Raw genomic sequence first — 24,753 nt, forward strand, 5'->3', positions numbered from 1 at the left:
AAACAACTAGAAAGGAAATGACAAGCCAGCTACAACACCACCAACAGAACTTCCTACAATGCTGCACTCAGACATTATCACCAGCATTTAGGAGACACCAAGAAAAAAGTGCTAGTGGACCACATCGAAGGAAACTCCAACAACTGCAAAGAGATATTACTGATCATTAAGGATTTCTCCTCAGCTGCAGCCACTGACAACCACATTGCTGTCTCCCAACAGCTCTGGAACAACCAATTCAACTTATTCCACAGCAAAGTAGCAAACGTCTACAGCAAACATGCACATCAACTCAACTATAGAAAGCTCATCACTAACCTACCCACCACCTACCAAGACATTCACATGAATGAATGAACAACCCTCATCAGAAATAACATAGCAGCAACCATGCAGACCATCGGTGCAGGATCCCAATGGACCAATGGCCCAACCACATCTTCAACCTGCCAACATCATCAATCAGTAGCACCCTGACCCACATCATCAATACCTCCATCATGTCCACTACTTGCATTAATCAACGCCCTTTTCAAGAAGCCTACAGCTGACTGAAATTACCTGAGCAACTTCCAACCCATCTCCCTGCTTCCCTATAGATTCAAAGTGATCGAGAAGGCCATCAACAAGCAACTTACATACTACCTCAAAATTCACCATCTTCTAGACAACACTCAGTAAGGATTTAGAAAGACTCCCAACATGAAAACAGCTTTCATCATGTCCAACAACAACATTCAAATTATACTGAACTGAGGGGAAACAGTGGCAGTCATCCTGCTCGACCTCTCCATGGACTTCAACACTGTCTCTCATAACACCCTCAGCACAAGATTGGCATACAAGGATCCTTTCTCAAATGGATCTGCTCCTTCCTCAAGGGAAGGACCTAAAGAGTCAGGTTACCACCCTTCACATAAGAGGCCAAGAAACTGATATGTGGAGCCCCACAGGAATTATCCCTGAGCCCCACCCATTTCAACATATACATGACACTGCTTGTCAATATCATCTGATCACGAGACATCACTTTCATCTCCTACGCCGATGACAACCAAATTAGCCTCTTCCTGAAATACAAGACATCCACCACCAGAGCCAACTTCATCAAATGCATGACCATTGTAGCAGACTAGATGCAAACCAACTGCCTAAACATCAACTCAGATAAGACAGAAGCACTGCTCTTGGGACTCTATTTGGTGGCTGTCAGAGCTAGGACCAACACCCTCTCCCACAAACCACTCAGAACATCTAGGAATCATCCTAAATGACAAGATCAACATGGGGGCTCAAGTCAATGCAATGTTTACCTCCTGCTTTTATATCCAATGCATGCTGCAAAGGGTCTTCAAACGGTTGTCTCAGAATACAAGATGGACTTCATGTGAGCGCTCATCATCAGCAGGCTGGACTATGGCAACACTCTACTACACTGACCCCAGATCATCCAGTACACCCCCACAAAACTAATACCTGACCTCCCACTCCTGACCCACATCACACTGCACCTCAGGGACCTTCACTGGCTCCCAATTCAAAAGTGCAGCCAATTCAAACATTGTAAGCACACATGCAAAGCCCTACAAAACAAAGTACTAGGATACCTGAGCAGATGCTTACACTTTTGCCAATCCACCAGACACCTATACTGTGCCTCATTCTCACTTGTACACATTGCCCACATCTGCAAAACCAAAAACTGGAAGCCACTCATTCTTCTACATTGCACCCAAGACATGGAATGACCTCCCTCAACATGTCAGAGCCTCTTTCTTACTTCTTGAGTTCTGCAATAAGCTGAAGAAATGTTTCTTCGTATGGGCACCTTGTGGACCACATACCTGCCCAAGAGCCTTAATACCTTCTTGGGTGATGAATGCACTAAAAAAACTTGACATAACTTAACATAAGATAACAACATTCTCCACATCAGCCAGACGTTTGCAATAATCCAAAACAATATCATCAGTTATTGAAACTACACCAGGTGTATGTACATGTGCAAGTCTCAATTCTCTCCCTATGACAACCTAATTGGACAATAGGCCTGTCTTTCTTCTCATATTCATCAACACTACGGAAAGCACTTCTAGCATTTCAAACATTTTGAGGGTGCATTTGTTCTTTCTACAACACCATAAGGTTGTAGTCTATGACTGCAGTGGAACCTTTGCTTAATCTCAAAGACTGTAGAAATTACTTGTAGCACTTCATTATTAAATGAGTACAACAATCGGTCTCAATAGAAATAGGAAGGCAAATTTGGTTTCAACTGTCTCAACAGGGAATTTGGCTACCGTAAGGATAGCCACTCTCTTAGTATAAAAGGCTTTGAACCATTTGAAAACAGACTACTAGTCAGATATACTTAAGGCTACTTCAAAAAGGCATCTCAAAAATGGCTTCTTGTAATCTCATAAATGGGCCTTCCAATTTGCCAATGTGATTCATAACAGTAACAGTCTTTTTCCCTTGGGTGGTGAGATGACAGACTAAACACCTGCCACACACATCTTCAACAAAGTTTTGAAATCCTATGTTTTCCTAGTATTTCCTAAATAACCTGATTAGACTACCTCTCCCTGCATTAGTTTGATTATGTAAATATATACACATAGGCAGTAGCATTGATTTGGGCAGTAAATATTTCTAATCCCTATTCTCATGCAAATCCTGATAGTTCTTCTTGTAAACAAAGTGTATCCATTTTACTTTTTCATCAAGAGTGTCTTCTTGAAGATCATTCAACTCCATCAGTGAAGTCTGCAACAAGTCAATGAAATAACAATCTACATTGTTTGAACTCTGTGTACCATGTTTGTTTGCAACCCTTTCATCTTAATTTGTCTGAATGACATTCTCGTCCTTCAAGGCACAATACCTTGCATTTTGGTCAGCATACTTGTCCCCTAATGTGACCAAATCCTTCTCAGCCTTATTGGCTTGGCAGTTCACCACTGCTACTTCTTTTGGTTTCTGATTAGCATCCAGCAATGTAATTATGTACAAACTATTTTTGATTGAAGCACCTGAAGATGTCATGAACCCTCTTTGTGACCAGGGCTAACCATAGTCACACAGAAAGCCAAAACCGTACTGGCTGTCTGTATAGATAGTCACACTTCAATTCTCTGACAAGCAGCCAGCTCACGTTATGGAAGCTAATTTTGCTACTTGTGCTGAAGTCACATTCAGTAAGAAGAATGCCTCCAACATCTCTGAAATGAACACACTGCATAAAGCAGCTCTCAGTCCCCCATTTGAATCCCTTCAGCAGGAACCAGCAACAAATAGTTTCAAATCTGAGTCCTCTAATGGGACTTCTCCAACATCTTGCCTTGCCTCTTTGCATGACTCAGTCACCTTAATGCAGTCATGCTCAACTCTTCATCCACAAAATGTTCCCTGCCTTCACTTTAGTAGGAAATCAGAAACAATGTTGCTGGCTTCAGGCCATTTTATCTTTATTAGAAATGTTCTCTGTTGCAAATATTACCTGCTCATACCATGTCAGCCAACTGTTTATAATCTGATATGTTTTTGTCCTTGTTAAAAGAACTTCAACAGAATGTGGAGCATAGGCAAAACAAGTATGACACATCCTTGTCTTTGCTCCTTTGCCAAGCAAATGTCTACAACTGATTTTGATATGTGGGAAACTTACAGCTTCCTGATCCAGGACAACTGATAGGTAGGCTATTGGCCACGTGCGTCCTCCATGCTTTTGAGCAAGTATTGAAAATGCGCATCTATCTTTTTCATGACAGACTCATAGAAAATTATGTTGCAATCAGTTATTCTGAGCGCTGGTGCATGACACAAATTCTCTTTCAGTTTCTGAAGTGATTCATGACACTTGTCATCAAATAGTATGGGGTCTTGAACATCATTAGAGGTCAGCCTCCCTTAAGGCTTTGCAATTTGAAAACAAATTGGAATTTATTGCCAAAAACATCTAAAACTCCTTTTGGGTGGTTGGGGTTTCAATTTCAAAATTGCAGAAACATGTTCTTTTAAGACATTTAAAACACCCTTTTCAATATGATTTCTGAATAGAGAAATTCTTTCTCACAGTACTACATTTTTGTGGGGGATACTTTATGCCCATTTTCAGTGAATTGGTTCAGTAAAACAATAGTATCAAGCTTGCAATCCTCTTTTCTCTGAGATGTTAATAAAAGGTCACTAAAATTGAACTACATGGCTGTTTCAAACTCTATGAATCCTTCTTTAGGATTTACGAGGAAATCAAAGTGTTCTCTGCATATCCTTGTTGGATTCTTCATCACTCAGGAACTTTACTCTAAAATTGAAATGCAAAAATAAACTATGAATCCTCCTGCAATCGTATTAAATATAATGCTTGGCACAAATCAATACTTCTGCTGGAATTTGGAACACAATTATTGCTGAACTTGGTACCACAGAACCAAGCAAGGAACCACAATTGTATTAATCGTTCTTGTTCCATTATCCTGTCACTTTCCTAATTACTATTACAGGAGAATTGCATGGACTGCCAAGAATTTCTTAAAGGATTCCCATCTCAATCATTTTCTTAATCACTCGTTTCATTCTTTCCTCTGCTTCCCTAGACAGTCTGTACTGTCTAGTTCTCTTCATTTTCATTTTATTTTTATTGGTCACAAAGGAGGATACAAATTCATTAGTTACCGTAATCAATCGTCCAACAAAACAAGAATAATCAATCAATAATACATAGCGACATCCCACAGGTGCAAATTCTTTAAACATACTTTAACAAGTCTAACCTCTTAGTCCTTTGAAGACATGACAGTAGAGGGGCCCAGATTCACAACCCCCTTTTTTTTTAGATATTTAGATATGATGCCTTTGATGTTATATAAACAAGACTCCAAATGGTACGCAGATAAAAGCCTCGTATACCATTGGTTTCAAGAAGGGGGTTCGACTTTCAACCAGTCTGATATAATACTCCCACGCAATACCGCCATTGCTAAAAAGAGAAAATAGCGAGATTGAGTTTTACAAACTGCCTCATCCAACTCTAACAGCACCAGCTGGGGTATTAGGCTAATGTCCTGCTTCAGTACTTTTCCCAAAAATTCTGAGATATCACTAATAAGCCCAGATAGTTTACCACACATAACGAACATATGACACGAATCAGCATCCGAACTCCCACACTGCGGGCATAAAATACCCTCTGTCCTGCCCCAGTTTGAAATCTTAATAGGTGTATAATAGAGAATAAATAGGACCTTACAGTGCTGAGCTTGCAGTCCGGCCACCAGGAATACCCATTGAGCCATATCTAAAGACTCTCGAACTACAACTTAGCTAGCCCCTATCCGACGCTCCCAGTTCCTAGCAAGGAGTTCCATATCATTTTCCATTGCATCTAACAAAATCGAAAAGAGATTACTAATGGTACAACCTGCCATTTTGCCCAAAGCCTCCATTAACCTAAACTTACCCCCACACCCATTATGTTTGAAGGTAGTCAAATTCCTAATCTGCAAAAATTTAAAAAACTATTGCCCAAAGCACACTCCAACTTCAAATCTCCAAACACCTTTAGCCGATCTTTGTGGTGAAGGGGTTTTGACCTCGGATACAGGTAGGGGGGCGTGGGGGTTATAGGGAAACCCAGCAGTGGTGGTAGTAGTATTGGAGGAGCCAACTCAAGCATGGGTAGGAACAAGGTGCAGAGAGTGGGTTGGTCTATAGGGGGGATAGAACAATGTGGAGAACATGGGTCAAAAAGGTAAGATATGTATAGCAACAGTGAATGTCTGCGGGCTTAGGGATAGTAAGAAATGACAATTGGTAAGGGAGGGTCTGAAAGCCCTTAAGGTCGACATTGTTTGTATGCAAGAGGCGCATATTACAGGGTTGCAGAAACATTTGTTGGGGATTCCGGGATGGAGACTAATGGTGCATACAAACCAATGCATAACTACTAGAGGGGTAGCTATCCTCACACAAATTAATTAATTGGTAGTTTTAAAACGGTTTGCCGATAAGGTGGGCCGAGTGGTGTTTTCGGAATGTCTAGTTGCTGGGTAGAAATTCTCAATCTGCTCAATCTGTGACGCGAATGTAGATGATCCTGAAGTGTTGAATTTTGTATTAGGGAGCTTGCTTCCTGGGCGACTCCTGTGATAATTTGTGGTGATTTTAAGATACATTTAGATAATATTAATCCTATCCAAAAGCACACTCTATATCAAGGGAGGAAACCCAAAGTTTTTGCTGCACTACAGACATCGATATTGAACTTTAGCCTGGTGGACGCCTGGCAGAAATGTAGGTCTTTAGAACTAGGCCATACGTATTTCTCTTTCCAACATAAGAAATCAGTTAGGTTAGATTGTTTTTTCCTGTCAGCTCCTCTACAAGAGGTCTTACGGATTGAAAGATATCCGAGAGTAATGTCGGACCATAACCCTCTTGTGGTAGAAGCAATTTTGTGGAGGGATGGAGGCCAGGCAGGGCATGGTCTTTTGATAGAGGTCTGTTAGTTAATCCAGCCTATGTGCAATATGTGAGGGGCTGGATTCTTGAGTTCTTGGAGGTGAATCTTGGTACTTCCCCTAACCATATAGTCTGGGACACGTTCAAAGCAGCTGTTAGAGGGGAGACGATTAGATATGCAGTTAGTAAAGAGAGAACATGTATTGGACAGCTGGAGTCAATACAAAGGAAACTGACCTCAGCTGAAAGGCGGTTGGGGTAGGTAGGGGTTGATGACGCTGTAATGTTGGATATTTTAAATGAAATCGCTGTAGTAAAAGCTGAGATTGTGAAAATATATATGGATATGGCGGCGGGCAAGTTCTTGGCTCACCGCCAAGAATGTTATGAGTATAGTGAAAAAGTGGGCAAGCTGCTGGCCCTAAAAAGAAGACAGAAGATTGTTCATAACAATATTAGTACACTCTTGGATGAAGGTGGGCAACTTGTTAGCGGCAACTCTGAAGTTTTGAGGGTGTTTAGGGTTTTTTACCAGATATTATACTCATAAACATGCCTTCAGGAGGATGAGCTGATCCAATATTTGACTAATATTTTGGTGGGACAGCTACAGGACGGGGAGAAAGACAAACTGGAAGCTCCTCTATCAGACAAGGAGGTAGGAGCAGGTCTTAGTGTACTTTCAAGTGGCAAGGGTGCAGGTCCAGATGAGATCCCCACCAAATTTTAAAAGGTATTTTATCCGGAGCTAAAGAAAGAGTTACATACTCTATTTTTGGAGGTACAAGCAGGGTCCCAACCTCCAGTATCATGGGCAGAGGCAAATATGGTAGTCTTTTTGAAAAAAAGTAAGGATTCTCGTCTACCGGGTTCATATCGTCCTATTTCTTTAATGAATAGCAATGTTAAAATCTTTGCTAAGGCATTGGCCACCCGGTTAAGATCAGTGATTACTAACCTAGTTTCTCCCTGGCAACATGGGTTCATCCCACGGAAAGGCATGACTGATCACGTTAGATGGGTAATTACATTATTGGATGCCCAAGAGTTGGCTAAGCTGCTGTTGGCAGTAACACTGCTTGACGCAGAGAAAGTGTTTGATCGGGTGCATTGGACATTTCTATGGGCAATCCTGAGTAAGAATAATTTTGGCCCGTGTTTATTAGGGCTATTCAAAATTTATACCATAGCCCCACGGCCACTGTGCATATGGGGGGATTCAAATCAGACCCAATTTTTATTCAAAGGGTCACAAGACAGGGCTGCCTGTGTTCACCATTGTTGTTTGCTTTATATATTGATCCATTTATTAGAAGATTATTATGTAACAGAGGGATTAAACCAGTGGAGTTAAAAGGGAGCAGCACTAAGATATTGGCTTATGCGGATGACATCACAGGCATCTGATTCATTCCATTCAATCCATGTATCCCATTTCTTTAAAAAATCATATTTGAGCTGATTTGATCCCTTTCAAATTGTTTTGTCTAGGCAATCATCAGTTTTTCTTTCAACTTCTGTTTTTTTAAGATAATCGCTACCATTCTTTGCCAGTTTCAGAATTTCATCGGAAAATTTTGTTGACCAATATAATTCACTTTGCTAAATGTCATTGCTAATCTCTGACCTCAGCCTATTCACAAATGCAGACATGAAACCTCCAACAGCATTTTTCTGTGAATTTTCTATGATTTTTGAATATCTGCATCAATCCCTTGTAGTAGGACTGCACCTACTCTTTAGCCTCATGGGTTGTTCTCAAAATCTTTTCACAGTTTATACCTGTTTCTGGAATTTGTTTTTCAATTGCTCAGTCACTGTCTAATATTTCTCTGCCACATATGGTGTTAGTGCATGGGTAGGACAGTGTAGGTAGTTCCTGTGTTGGCCACCCTAAAAACACTTTACATTCCAACCACAAATCTCCAGGGACAGCAATTTCAAACAGCAAATTCACATCTGTCCACATCATTGGAGAGGGACACATTGATTTATGCATTTCATCATGCCACTCTGTTGGGCCTTCTATCAGCTTTGAAATATTATACTTAACGGAAAACAAATCAACCTTTGTCTGAGTAACCAATTTCCTCTGTGTACTTCTCCTGAAGGAAATCATGCTACTGTTCTTGTTCCTACTTCTGAATCACTTGCTATAACATTTTCCACTTTTGTGTCACTGCTCTTCATCCTGTTCTTCATCCTGTTCTTATTAACTGTTTACTTTTTCCCTTTGTTGTTGATATTTCTTTAAATCACTACAGTCTTGTGTTTTCTCAATTGTCTTTAATGTGAGGTATCGTCTTTTTGATTTAATTGTGTCAAATACATTTTGTAAGTTAATTTGACATTTTTCATCCTACTCATGTCAACATCTAGTTCCTCGGCTATTTCTTCCAATTTATCATGCTCTTTGTTGATCATATATCTTATTTCGACAAGCTAAAGTTTCTGACTGGGCCTTCAACACAACTCCAGTAGGAGCTTGCACCGCCACCAGGCCTCCCCTTTCTCCAACACCAACAGTAATCTGGGTCAGTGCTACATGTTTATCGGTATACAGAAGAAGTCTCGAAATCTGCAACTTTCTAAAGAATTTGTGATCATCATTTAACTCTCCATCATCTTTCTTCTCTTTTGACTTGTCTGTCTTGCCCTGTTTTGCAACTACAGTAGGAAAGGATTTGACTGGCTCCATTTTGTTCAATCTGTATGCCTTCTCTTCCCTTTTCATTCTAGGCTCTAGCCACCCCTAAAGGATGTTTTTCATCTCTTTCCCTATCACCATTGCCATAAGACCCCATTTACTGAGAGCTTTGAACTGTATAGTTCTCAGCACCAGACTCATATCATGAATGGTCTGTCTCAGAATCTCTAATTTATCAAAATTAAAGGTACCCCCAATAGGAAACTGTAATTTCTCATCATGTGCTGTATATTTATTCCATTCGGGAATCCAGACACATATATAATACCCAACAGCTGCCATCATTTCAAATGCTGGTATGCCCTCTTTCTGCGTTTTATGTGCCTCCTTAAGGTTTTCCTCTTCCTTAGGTTTAGGTTTGGTAAATGCATCTATGCTTACACTTATTCTAGCTGAAATCAACCTAAAAAGTCAAAACAACTCCAAAATAAAGTTAACAAACAACAACCAATTGCAGCACAGTTCTGTTGTGGAAGGTCAACATATCACAGTGTGACTATGCCAACTAACAGTCAATCAGAGCACAGCTATTTGTGATGAATTACCAATCCCAGCTTAGATCCTTGTCTGATCAGCCAATTACAGCATGGCTTATCTGGGAATAGGAAACCAATTACAGAACCACAATAAACCATTAGAAACAAAGAAACGTATTGTCTGTTATTCTTGAAAGGCAAAATAAGTCAGTGTTTCACAAGTTAGAATACTCTCAACCAAAGGAACATGTTTTACAGTTAGCAAAAGAAATCCAATACCAGAATTAAAGATGGTATGTTAGAACAGTCTAAAGCAGTGATTCCCAACCTGTGGTCTGGGGACCCCTGGGGGTCTGCAAAGCTTTCTCACGGGGTCTGCGAGAGCCTAGAAAATTAAACAATATTAACAAATATTGACAAATTAGGTCTCCAGCTTCCAGTAATGACTCAGTCGGGGGTCCCCGCATTCTAATGATGATTCAGTGGGGGTCCCTGGGTTCCATTAATGTTAAAGTGGGGGTCCACAGAAATCAAAAGGTTGGGAACCACTGGTCTAAAGAACTTTTGCTAGGCAAACTTCTGACTAGCAGAATTTTATATCCTGAGTAAATTTACTACACTCCATGCACTCAGGGTAAGTACAAAAACCCAAATCAATCTGTCAACCTGGAAAGGAAATTCCATTAAAACCGGTCCCCACCAATGTGCAAGCAGGGCCTCACTCTACACAACACACTACAGACAAGGAACTAGATGCACAAAGCCCTTATTAGGTCACAAACGGCCCAACTGGCAGAATCGGGCCAATTGTGACTGGAAAAAGCATTTTAAAATGTGGAATGGACCTATTTATGATTCAGTAACCTATTACTAACCACAAATAGGGTTTGCAATTCAGCAGTAGGAAGGAGCATATTTATGGCACCCCAATCTAATACCAAATGGTACTGGTGTGTGTGAATGTTTTGTGACTGAGATGCAGTCACAAAACATTCACATTTTAGCACCAACTCTGAGTTGGTGGGAAGCCACTCACAAATGTGATCCCTTCTTCTTTGTGAATGTTGCTGAAAACATTTTTTAAGAGCAGGCAGTGGTCCTACAGACCACTGCCTGCTCTTAAAAAATGAAAAGAAAACTTTTCATTTTTATTTTTGAAATGCATCCTGTTTTCCTTTAAGAAACATGGACTGCATTTAAAAAAAAGATTGCTTTATTCAAAAGCAATTACAGACATGGTGGTCTGCTGACCCCAGCAGCCAACATCCCTGTGATTTTAGTGATTCCCAATGGGTGACCAACCGAGACCTACCTCATGAGGCAGGTATTTTGCGTCCCACTAGAAATAGCAAATAGCAAAATGTGTCAAAGCCACATTAGCACATGGGTGTTTCCAATTACCAAACAGGGAATCATCAATATTTGCTATTTGAGAATCACAAAGCCAAACATAAGTACATCAGGCCTTTGAGCATAGAGATGGGAATGAGCACAGTCTGCCCTGCACTAGCTAATGTTACTTCGGAGCCTGCCTGTTCTGATCTTGTTTCTTAGACACAATGCATACCAGATGCTTGGCTGTGTTTATTTTGCGGGAGAAGGTACAAAGGGATTAGAGGATAAGGGATGTAGTTTTCCAATGTCAGAGCCAGAATGACCACCACTGTCGGAAACCTGACAGTCTGCATGAATCATAATATTGCAGGCAGACTGAGAATTTGACCAACAGTGTACTCCACCACGACTGTGGTGTAGCTCCCTGTCTCTCATATTCTAAATTATGACTTACTCGTGCCAGAAGCAGGAGTAAATCTGTTCCCAAGAAGGGACTGTGCATGAGGGGATATAGAAGAATGTGTTTCACCATGGGAGAAAATAGTCTCTTTCAACAAACTAAGGGAAAAAACTTTCAAAGTGAAATTGCAATGTGACAGCCATTACTGCATGAATGATTGTTAACTATCTTCTATTACATATACCGAAAAGCCTCAGCATTAGCAAAAATGTGATTTCTCAAAGGTTTTCTAGGAATTCCAGGAGCCTTTAGAGTTTCCTAAAATAAAAAATGTAAACCAAACTAAAGTGAATTTCCTAATCTCTTTATGACTCTGTTTTGATGCTCCTTACAAACCTCATCTTGGATCACAACATTTTCACTAACAATCAAGTTATATTCTTGGTCATTTCTGCTTCCAAACTTCACATGAGGATGTTTATCAGTCCCAAAATGTTGAAATACTATCATGCATGCAGGACGAAACTTGCTGGAGTAGATTTCCAACCTATTAAAGTCAAGATATATGTATGTGGATCAACATACAAATTTGTATTCATACCTCAATCATGCAAGTATTTGTGTGCCTCCCTTCTGCAGTGATCAGTCAAGTATCCTGTTTAATATTTAGCTCTAAACTAGTCCTATATTTCATGTCATCACTGTTTTTATTGGTTGTAACCATAGCGCTGTCAAACAAGTCATTCGGAATTTCAGAGGACTTAAATATACCACAGGAGTTATTTTAGAGCAAAAAAGTAGGCAAATGGGAAGAAAGAAGCACACCTAACAAAAACAAGAGACCTTGTTCAAACCAACATGCTTGCATTGCTCTTTGAGGTCAAGAGGTCAAAGGAAGTGTGTGGCATGGGTGATCTAGTATGTACAGTGTGCTTGAGAACCAATACTGGCTGATTTTTTGTGAGGTATTGCAAAACTCTAATTTATGGTAATTTCCCTTCCTCGTGTTCTTGTCATCAGCCAATACAGCAGGCTGTACTGCTGAACACTGATCAGGTAAATGTGCTGTTGGTGTTTGGAGAACAGTTGCTACTGTGAAGCAAGCCACTGGATGCAGAGTGCCTGGATGAGGAGCTGCAATTACTAAGCTACTACTGCCAAGAAGTGTTCAGCCGTGTCTTCTGTTTTTGCCACAGACTTTTCAGCATTAGGCTTGTATCGGAATTGTCCATCCATTACCAAAACTCAAACATCATAAGCGATTCCCCTTCCATCCCTGCCCAGGGGAGGGGGTGGGAGGCCTGTTAGACATGGGGTCTTTGGTTGACAGTCAGGTTACCCCCTGTTCAAGCAAGGACCCTCACTCTAGTTAGGATAAAAGAGAATCACCCTCAGCTAACCCCTGCTTACCCCCTTGGTAGCTTGGCAGAGCAGTAGGCTTAACCTCAGAGTGCTGGGCGTAAAGTATTTGTACCAACACACACAGTAACTTAATGAAAACACTACAAAATGACACAACAGCAGCTTAGAAAAATAGGAAATATTTATCTAGACAAAACAAGACCAAAACGACAAAGATCCAACATACACAAGTCAAGTTATGATTTTTTAAAGGTTTAAAATAAAAAGAGTCTTTAGGTAGTTGTAACACCACACTAGCGCTGCTAGCGTGAAAATGTACCTGGTTTGCGGCAAAAATAACCCCGCACGGGCGGTGCGCGTCGAAAATAACCCTGCACGGTTATATGCGTCGAAAACAGCTCGGCACGGCGAGGCGCGTCGAAAAAGCCAGCCACGCGACGGTCCGAAAGTCCCGCGGCGCTGGTTGCGATCTCTCAGCCTTCGTCAGCGATGCTGCGCGTCGTTTCTCCTGCTCCGGGCGTCGATTCTCCGGTCGCGTTTCCTGCGGCGTCGTTTCTCAGCTGCGGAGCCGGCGTCGCGTCGTTTTCTCAGCCGCGATCGGATTCGCGTCGATCTTTTCTCCGCACGGTGCTCGGTGCGTGTATTTTTGTCCTTAGGCTGCCAGCCTCTCCTTTCAGGGTCCCAGGAACTGGAAGGGCACCACAGAGCAGAGTAGGGGTCTCTCCAGAGACTCCAGGTGCTGGCAGGAAGAAGTCTTTGCTATCCCTGAGACTTCAATAACAGGAGGCAAGCTCTACATCAAGCCCTTGGAGATTTCTTCTTCAAGATGGAAGGCACACCAAGTCCAGTCTTTGCCCTCTTACTCTGGCAGAAGCAGCACTGCAGGAAAGCTCCACAAAGCACAGTCACAGGCAGGGCAGCACTTGTTCCTCAGCGATCAGCTCTTCTCCAGGCAGAGGTTCCCCTTGATTCCAGAAGTGTTTCTAAAGTTTGTAAGTTTGGGTGCCCTTCTTATACCCATTTTAGTCTTTGAAGTCACCTTCCTTCAAAGGGGACTCACACCTTCTTGTGAAATCCTGCCTTGCCCAGGCAAGGCCTCAGACACACACCAGGGGGCTGGAGACAGCATTGTCAGAGGCAGGCACAGTCCTTTCAGATGAGAGTGACCACTCCACCCCTCCCTCCTAGCAGAGATGGCTAATCAGGAAATGCAGATCACACCCCAGCTCCCTTTGTGTCACTGTCTGGTGTGAGGTGAAAAACAACCCAACTGTCAAACTGACCCAGACAGGGAATCCACAAACCAGGCAGAGTCACAGAATGGTTTAAGCAAGAAAATGCTCACTTTCTAAAAGTGGCATTTCCAAACGCACAATCTCAAAATCAACTTTACTAAAAGATGTATTTTTAAATTGTGAGTTCAGGGATCCCAAACTCCACATGTCCATCTACTCTCTAGGGGAATCTACACTTTAATCATATTTAAAGGTAGCCCCCATATTATCCTATGAGAGAGAGACAGACCTTGCAACAGTGAAAACGAAATTGGCAGTATTTCACTGTCAGGACATATAAACCACATTACTATATGTCCTACCTTATCCATACACTGCACCCTGCCCTTGGGGCTACCTAGGGCCTACCTTAGGGGTGCCTTACATGTAAGAAAAGGGAAGGTTTAGGCCTGGCAAGTGGGTACACTTGCCAAGTCGAATTTACAGTGTAAAAATACACACACAGACACTGCAGTGGCAGGTCTGAGTCATGATTACAGAGCTACTTATGTGGGTGGCACAACCAGTGCTGCAGGCCCACTAGTAGCATTTGATTTACAGGCCCTGGCACCTCTAGTGCACCTTACTAGGGACTTACTAGTAAATCAAATATGCCAATCATGGATAAACCACTTACATACAATTTAAACAGGAGAGCATATGCACTTTAGCACTGATTAGCAGTGGTAAAGTGCTCAGAGTTGAAAAGCCAACAGCAACATGTCAGAAAAACATAGGAGGCAGGAGGCGAAAAAGACTGGGGATGACCCTGCATAAGCAAAAGTCCAACACGACCCCCTACCAGCCTAAAGCCAGGGGAGAACAATCAATACCTTGATGTACTTCCCTGATTGGGGCGATAGAACAGGGACCCAGGCCCACAACAGCAGGGGCATGTTCCAGTTCTACGCCTTCCTGACTCCAGTTGGATCCCTCTGTCCATACTCTCAGGGCCCACTAAGCTAACCCATGGGGAACCCTTCTCCACATCTACAGACACCATCTGTGCAACACCTAACTTTACTTTGCTCACAGATGTATTGCAATGGGCAGATAGTACCACCAGGGCCAACACAGTGGTGTTGCCCACTCCACCCCCGGGGTGTGACTCTCGTCCTCCCCCCCCCAGGGGCAACTCTGTCCACCAGGACAGCAAGCCACAGTGGCCCCAGACAACTGTCAGGGATGAGAGCCCGACCTCAGGCCTCTCTAACCACTGTGACTGTGGAGAGTGGGGGGCGGTAGCCCCAGGTGCCTGGCACCCTTTGACCACTCTCTCTTCCACCAGGTCAGGGATGACAACCTGACCCTGGTCCTCCCCTCTGGGGCTCTGTAACCTCCCTGCAGAAGCGGCACCCCCAGAGTCAAAAACTGTCAGGGTGCTTGTAGAAGCAGTCCTGCACAATTCTTCCACCAGTGCAGGGATGTTAACCTGCAACTGATCCTCCAACCTGGGGTCTGTACCTTCAGGTTGGACCAGGGCCAGGGGTGAGGCTTCCCTCCCCCTGCCCTCTCTTCTGGGGTCCTGAACCACCCAACTAGGAGTGGCCCCCCCAGAAGACAACATGGTAGGGGCACTGTTAGCAGTAGCCCCTTCCTCCAGGTCAGGGGGGACACCCTTAACCTGGCCTCCCAATCCAGGGTCTGTACCCACAGACTGGATCACTGCCTGGCAACCCAGGACTTCCTGGGGGGCATACCTACCCCCTACCAGGTCAGAGTTTACCCTCTGAACCTGGTCATCCAACCCAGGGTCACCACCCTGCGGTTGAACCACTGCCTGGCACACCAGGACTTCCTTGGGAGCACACCTACCCCCTATCAGGTCAGAGTTTACCCCCTGAACCTGATCATTCAACCCAGAGTCACCACCCTGCGGTTGAACCATTGCCTGGCACACCAGGACTTCCAGGGGGGCACACTTACCCCCCTCAAGGGACACACTGTCCCGAAGGGCCACACAAGAGTCTGGCTGGTGCAGGTCTCCTGACCTCTGCCCATCTGACAGAGTCTGGATTCCCCCCAACCCAGAAATGGTCTCACCAAGGTCATTCATGGGGGGCTCTGCTCTCAGAGCTGACCCCTGACCCTCCAGGTTCTCCACTGGGGTCCGCAACCCCCTCTCAACCCTCTGTCTGGACTTCTGCACCCCCTCACTAGGAGTGGTACTGCCAGACACCAGAACTGGTGGGACGCTGGCTACAGCGGCCCCCCCAAGTTCTCCTGACACTGTGGGGTCTCCCTCAACAGATGGCCCTATGGTACAGGCTAGGCTCCCCTCCTGGTGTTCCCGCAGGGAACCCTCCAGGACCTGGGACCGGATCTCGGGCACCTTGGGCCTCAACCCATCCCCATTCCCTCTCCTCTGAGACTGGACATGGGGTCCCTCACCCATCCCACTACACTGGGACCTACCTGGGACACTACAATCCTTCCCTACCTCACCTGGTTGGGAACTACCTAGACCACTCCTCTCAGGAGCACCCCCAAATGCCTCTTCAGACTCTCTGGTACTCACCCAGAAGTCTGCCTCCATTGTAAGCTCCCTGGGGTCAGAGAACTCACACTCCACCTGGTGTTGGCATAGCTCTGGAAAATAAGGACTAGACATATGCTCTCCAGCAATTACATCACTCAGCCCCTCACATGAATTAACCAAAGTACCCTTCACCCAACCATCCAGTGACTCTGCTTTGAAAAAGCACCCCACATCACCCTCCTGAGACTGGTGAGACAGTACCTGACTGTCCCTGACACTCAACCCACACTCTTCTGGGATGTTTTCACACTCCATAACCAGGACTTCTACCTGGGGGGAACCCCTCTCCCTGTCACTCTCACTTAGAGTCAGTAGAGTGTCCCTCCCACCAGTAGGAATATGACTCCCCATGCCAGTTCCCCAATCCACCTCAGGGACCCTGTGCATCACTGGAGCTACCTCATACCCCTGAACCTCCTGGCGTGTGTTAACTCCCTCCTTCAAGTAGGGCACCACCTCTCTGGGCATGTGCACTTCTGCAGCATCACTGGATATACAATTGTTGCTGCCACCATTCCAGCTGGACTCAGCCCTCATGACTTCCAGCTCTTTCAATTTAAGCTCGTAAGCATAAATCATTTTTTTAATCTCTAAGTTCCTCCTCCTTACTTCCAACTCTTCCCACCTGTCATACTCCCTTTGCATCCTCAACTTTTCTGCCTCCAACCGGCGAACCCTTTCTGCCTGTCTGTCCTGCACATCTTTAGGAGTCAGACCCTTAGACGACACCCTGCTACCCCTCCTGGGGACCCTCCCCCCAGGCGTAACAGGTACCTCCACTACACCACTGTGTATCCTCTGCACTTCCCCACCCACATTCTCCTCCTCTGTGTGCCCTCCAGCCTTCTTGATTGTCACCCCGGCCCTCTGTGCCTGTTGCAGCTCCCCCTCCCTGGTGGAGCTCTCAGTGGGACAGTCAAGATCTTTAAGGAACTGTTTCAATTGAGCAACTGAGTACTCCTTCAGTTTCTCCATTTCAAACACAGCTCCAGCTGTTGCATCTCCAGATTGAGACATGATGGTCACAAGTGCAAAGTTCCAAAAGGCAGAAAAAAATAATTTCCCAATGAAGTAAAAAGAATCAGTCAAGGGATCAGCAAAATCATGGAAGTAGAAAAAAAAAGAGTCCTTAAGAGAAAAATCAAAAGATCACCAAACAAGTAGTATGTGGTCACGTAGTGGTCTGAGATCAAAACAGTAGTGTACACTCAATTACTGTATGTCAAGTACAAATACAAGTCCAATCCCGACCGCTGGTCACCAATGTTAGACATGGGGTCTTTGGTTGACAGTCAGGTTACCCCCTGTTCAAGCAAGGACCCTCACTCTAGTTAGGATAAAAGAGAATCACCCTCAGCTAACCCCTGCTTACCCCCTTGGTAGCTTGGCAGAGCAGTAGGCTTAACCTCAGAGTGCTGGGCGTAAAGTATTTGTACCAACACACACAGTAACTTAATGAAAACACTACAAAATGACACAACACCAGCTTAGAAAAATAGGAAATATTTATCTAGACAAAACAAGACCAAAACGACAAAGATCCAACATACACAAGTCAAGTTATGATTTTTTAAAGGTTTAAAATAAAAAGAGTCTTTAGGTAGTTGTAACACCACACTAGCGCTGCTAGCGTGAAAATGTACCTGGTTTGCGGCAAAAATAACCCCGCACGGGCGGTGCGCGTCGAAAATAACCCTGCACGGTTATATGCGTCGAAAACAGCTCGGCACGGCGAGGCGCGTCGAAAAAGCCAGCCACGCGACGGTCCGAAAGTCCCGCGGCGCTGGTTGCGATCTCTCAGCCTTCGTCAGCGATGCTGCGCGTCGTTTCTCCTGCTCCGGGCGTCGATTCTCCGGTCGCGTTTCCTGCGGCGTCGTTTCTCAGCTGCGGAGCCGGCGTCGCGTCGTTTTCTCAGCCGCGATCGGATTCGCGTCGATCTTTTCTCCGCACGGTGCTCGGTGCGTGTATTTTTGTCCTTAGGCTGCCAGCCTCTCCTTTCAGGGTCCCAGGAACTGGAAGGGCACCACAGAGCAGAGTAGGGGTCTCTCCAGAGACTCCAGGTGCTGGCAGGAAGAAGTCTTTGCTATCCCTGAGACTTCAATAACAGGAGGCAAGCTCTACATCAAGCCCTTGGAGATTTCTTCTTCAAGATGGAAGGCACACCAAGTCCAGTCTTTGCCCTCTTACTCTGGCAGAAGCAGCACTGCAGGAAAGCTCCACAAAGCACAGTCACAGGCAGGGCAGCACTTGTTCCTCAGCGATCAGCTCTTCTCCAGGCAGAGGTTCCCCTTGATTCCAGAAGTGTTTCTAAAGTTTGTAAGTTTGGGTGCCCTTCTTATACCCATTTTAGTCTTTGAAGTCACCTTCCTTCAAAGGGGACTCACACCTTCTTGTGAAATCCTGCCTTGCCCAGGCAAGGCCTCAGACACACACCAGGGGGCTGGAGACAGCATTGTCAGAGGCAGGCACAGTCCTTTCAGATGAGAGTGACCACTCCACCCCTCCCTCCTAGCAGAGATGGCTAATCAGGAAATGCAGATCACACCCCAGCTCCCTTTGTGTCACTGTCTGGTGTGAGGTGAAAAACAACCCAACTGTCAAACTGACCCAGACAGGGAATCCACAAACCAGGCAGAGTCACAGAATGGTTTAAGCAAGAAAATGCTCACTTTCTAAAAGTGGCATTTCCAAACGCACAATCTCAAAATCAACTTTACTAAAAGATGTATTTTTAAATTGTGAGTTCAGGGATCCCAAACTCCACATGTCCATCTACTCTCTAGGGGAATCTACACTTTAATCATATTTAAAGGTAGCCCCCATATTATCCTATGAGAGAGAGACAGACCTTGCAACAGTGAAAACGAAATTGGCAGTATTTCACTGTCAGGACATATAAACCACATTACTATATGTCCTACCTTATCCATACACTGCACCCTGCCCTTGGGGCTACCTAGGGCCTACCTTAGGGGTGCCTTACATGTAAGAAAAGGGAAGGTTTAGGCCTGGCAAGTGGGTACACTTGCCAAGTCGAATTTACAGTGTAAAAATACACACACAGACACTGCAGTGGCAGGTCTGAGTCATGATTACAGAGCTACTTATGTGGGTGGCACAACCAGTGCTGCAGGCCCACTAGTAGCATTTGATTTACAGGCCCTGGCACCTCTAGTGCACCTTACTAGGGACTTACTAGTAAATCAAATATGCCAATCATGGATAAACCACTTACATACAATTTAAACAGGAGAGCATATGCACTTTAGCACTGATTAGCAGTGGTAAAGTGCTCAGAGTTGAAAAGCCAACAGCAACATGTCAGAAAAACATAGGAGGCAGGAGGCGAAAAAGACTGGGGATGACCCTGCATAAGCAAAAGTCCAACAAGGCCCATGGGGGGAGCGCTAGCATTCCCCCCTTGAGCAAGGACGTAATCGTTATGTCCTCGGCACAGAAGCGTTGTGGAACATAACCATTACGTCCCCAGCACAGAAGGGGTGAAAAGAAAGTAAATCACTTTGTTTTACTTTAGTGGTATTCTGCCTTGCTCTCTTGCAGCCAGTCAGTGCTTTTATGTGAGGCATGTGTGGGGAAAACCTGGTCCTGTGACTAACCACATCAAACATTCCATTGGTCCTCGGGGACCAGCAGTGTACTGCTACTGTGCCACTATATAAACAAGTGTTTGCAGAGAGCATTGTTTACAATTTGTCTTGTTTACTTTTTTCTTTCTTGATGTAGCTACTCCTACTGGTCCATCATCTCAGCAAGAGATTGCAGCATGGTTGCAGCAGCACTAGATGGAAGCCATCCAGACTGATTATGGTCAGCTGGTGGCTCTGGAGGAGGCGATGAAAGCATTTGACCTTGCCCCAGGCCCCAGTTTCAGGCCTTAGTTTCTCCAGCCAGCTGCCAGCACCTCCATCCCAACCACATCATCTCTAGCACCGCCAGCAGCTGGGATCTCCCTGCTCCTCCAATGCTGCCCTCCTCATCCCCAGACTGCTTCCAATACGGTGTGCTTTGAGAGTTAGTGCTGCTTTGCCAAGATTTGGCAAGCCTTCGCCAGCAGTTAGGAAGCCTTCAAAGTTGCCTAGATTAAGCTCTCTGACTCCCTCTTTTTATGGAGAGGGTGGGAATCGGGAAGGGAACAGGATGTTGGATTTTTCCTTGGACATTTTGGACATTGGTTGGGGGTGAAAATGTTTGATGAGAGGGATGGGCCTGTTGTGGGTGAAGAGTGTGGGTTTTAGATCCTTAACAAAATGTAAGGTAAATTATTCTTTTACTTTATGCCTGAAATTGTTTACTTTGCACTGCTTTCTTTTAGCTTGTTGTTTTAAATCTGCCTATCAAAGTTTATACAAGTTAAGGATACCCTTGTCCAACTATCCTCTGTAACTATATTGACCACTGGGTGTATGCCAATGCCTATACCTATATTGACTACAACAACCTAGATAAATACCTCCTTAGTATTCAGTAGAAATTAGTTACCAACTAAACTAGTTCACTTCACTTCATAGTTCATTTACCTGAATAGTTTAAATGATGGCTGCTGCCACTCTCAGTCTTCCGAAACCTTACTGGTGGGTTTCACATTTGCCTTTATAATGGCTGTGGTACAGGTAGCAGGCTAATGTGTTAACAGGAAACACATCAAAAGTGTGGTCCTAGTCCCACCTAGGTGAATTCTAACTGTAGAATTAATCAGAATGATTATCCATCACATGCAACTAGATTGAAAGAGAACCCAGAGTTAGTGGATTAGTTATATATATCATCATTTTACAAAGACTGAGCCCATGCTACTACTTTGACACAAAGATCTGATGTTATAACAAACACTTGCAGTAGTAACTTCTTCTGAGCAACGTGGAGCTAGTATTTAATTAAACATATGAAATCCTCGAGTCAGGAGAAGTGGACTCGGGAGTGGACACCATAAAGCATTTACACAACACAAGGCCTGAATGATGATGTTGACTAATGATGTTAGATATCTAAATTATGGATCCCTTTTATGCATGAGTGGGTAACTGTGGCTGGTGTAGACTATTGATCAGGTACTGGAAGATCCTGCAGTGAAATGGTGACCCTTTTACCACATCCACCCTACCAAGTTTGTGATCCATTTCTAGTGTAAATTAAGTCACACCTCAATAAATTACACAGCCTGTGGGAAGAGGGTTACGTATTTGACGAATGGATGGGAAAGGGAAGTTGAGGAAAGGCGGACAAAGACAAAGTCTACACAACAACAACAATATTCATAAGGGAGATGAAAAGTGCATCATCATCAGATCTGTTGTGGATGGAAATGAAGGAATGACAGTTACATTAATTTCATTGCAAACAGTCCTTCATTGCCAGAGACACAACCTATCATATATGTAAATGTTTTGCCATATAGGTTACAAAAGGAGGAGCAACAGAACCCAGGTAGTTCTAACAATATGATTGTTAAAAGTAAAATCATACTGTATATACATGCCAAATTGGGTAGTGCATCTGCATTCTTCTTAGAACGTCTGGAATGTCTTTCTTGGGTTCCTGGCTGAACCAGTCCAGTAAGGTAAGCAGGAGTGTTTGGGAGCTTTTGCCTTTTGTGCAGGAGAAAAGACCTGTGGATTATAAAACAGTAACAATATACTAGAGTCAAGGAAAAGGACATAAGGTAAGCTTCATGAGGAGTAGACTAAGAGGCAAAGCAAGTACACAGGCTTCTGCAATCAATCAAATATTAGTCATCATGATTAAGGAGTAGAAGTGAGAGCAATTTTACAGTCAATCCCAGACAAGCAGCTGCACGTACCTAGCTGATCAATCTCACAACTATCATAACATTTAGCCGAGTGCATCCATCATGGGATGCTAATGCTGTAACATCATCACATGACAGTCTCCAGTTACTGCCCCGACCACAACCACATAATAGAGTTTGAAATTTATTTGAGTCAGCACACTACCTACATTTCCCAAATCAACGCACCTCTCTCCAGTTCACAGGGCAGAGTAGGCCTCTTAAAGTCTTCATCATGTTGGTTAGGTTTCCCTTTTAAGTAGAAAACTTCCTTCTTATGGATATTGAGCTGGTCCAGCTCCAAGTCCTGACTCCAAGTAATGAATCAGTCCAACTCCCTACCCCAATGAGATTGACAGAGATAGATCTTTAGTGCACTGCCATTGATAAATAAAAAGAGCAAAATAGTGTTAACACTTTGTGCAGATTTGTATTGGTTAACTAAAGTGACTGGTATGGTCTCCAAAAAAAAAAAAAAAAGAAGAGCAAGGAATGACCATGCGAGTAAATCTAGCTAAGTGTGAAAAGGCCAATCACCTCAAAAACAAATCAAACATTAAACCCAAAACATTGAAAATCATCAAAATCATGTACATAAATTAGTTGAAAACCTTCCCTCAAGGTCAGACACCACATGAATAATAAATCATCACTCAGAATCACTCAATAATATATCACTCATTGGTGCAATGGTTAACTGTTCCAATCCAAGCATAGTGTGAAATAACTGCATATCCTCCATGATTAAAGCAACATATTGTATATTTGGTAGTCTTGTAAATTAAATGATCCGAACAGGGGAAGCCCTGCTAGGGAATGTTTAAAAAAAGGATAAGCATGGGACGGAAGCAGTCATTGTCTCCAATGTCTGCGTAGGGAATGACGATGCTTCTTCACTGCACACTAGTCAACCTCCAATCCAGCCATACATGTGCCTAAAACGATGGGGCTGCATAACTCAGACAAAAACAAAATATATAATGTTCCTCTAGCTACATCCATTTTTTTCATCAAAGCGGTTTCACGATAATCTGAAAGCACTTGAGTCTGACCAATCACCCTCATCCTCCTCCTCTTGTGGTATTTCAGGAACAGTTTAATTGTGTGGTATGAAGTGTTGTTTAATTGTAATTACAGTCAATCGCGTCATGTTTTCAGGTGAGAGACTGGAACCTTCTGACTGTGACAACTATACCTCCCCCTTCACTGAGCACACACTCAGCAGACACACTGGCAACCCGACAAGTCAGATACTTTATTGCCAGCCTACTAGGCTCTGACCATTGGTGCATGTTCCTATACCAATAAGCCAATGGGTTTTGATCTACATAGACCTCTTTTGGAGCATTTCCGATAATCCTGGAACATCCTCTGAATGACCATTGTTGCTGCCACTTGCTCAAACTATTTTTCCTTCACCTTTGCACTTGACTTAAGCCCCACCACTCAAAACTAACCTTATTACACAAGTTGGCTCTGATTCTTCTGCTGTTGTTGTTGCAGGTGTGGTTGTTGCTGGTGATGGCTGCAGTGAAACTAGAGCACTACCCTCTCTGGAGGTTAAAGGCTGAAAGACAGAACTTATGCCCTGGCCTCTAACTATCAGCCATTCTTCTTCCAGGTCCCTCACTTGCTCAGCAGTCCATGTCTTGTACAGTGAAGCATCTCCTTGTGAAAATGGAATGAAAGTGGGCATAATATTTTGTGCCGTGGATAATGTACTGTGGCACAGATGTACACTTTGGAGGACAAAATGGGGGTCATTACAACATTGGTGGTAAAAGCCGCTTTCCGCCGTGCAGAAGACCGCCAACACACCGCCGCGGCCGCGGAATTCCGCCACGGTCATTATGACCCACAGCTCGGAATCTGCCAAAATCCAGACACCCACACAAGCCCGCCACACCAAAGGTCAATGATAAACTGGCGATAAACCTCCACTGTCACGCCAACAGGAATACACCCACACTATCACGACCCACGAATCCACGCGATGGTCTTTCAACCGCGGTATTCCATTGGCGGAACACACCACTGCGCTCAAAATACACACACATTTACAAAACACTACCACATTGGACAATTCCAAATACACACACCTGATACACATACACACACCACTCCCACACACCCAATACAATATAAAACACCCACCCACATCACCCACAAACCCTTATGTCAACAATTGCGACTGAAGGCCAGAGAGAAACACCACCATCTACAAACTAGCATCCACAGGCACTCACCACCATCACTCACACAACATCCAAGCACCTCACACAACACACCTCTAAATATCAACCCACATATCACAACATACACCACCCCACACATCACTCACACCACCCCATGGCCCCGCAAAGACACCCCAGGTTTCCTGAGGAGGAGCTCA

The sequence above is a fragment of the Pleurodeles waltl genome, chromosome 1_2 (assembly GCF_031143425.1).
Source record: "Pleurodeles waltl isolate 20211129_DDA chromosome 1_2, aPleWal1.hap1.20221129, whole genome shotgun sequence".
Classification (NCBI taxonomy): Eukaryota; Metazoa; Chordata; class Amphibia; order Caudata; family Salamandridae; genus Pleurodeles; species Pleurodeles waltl.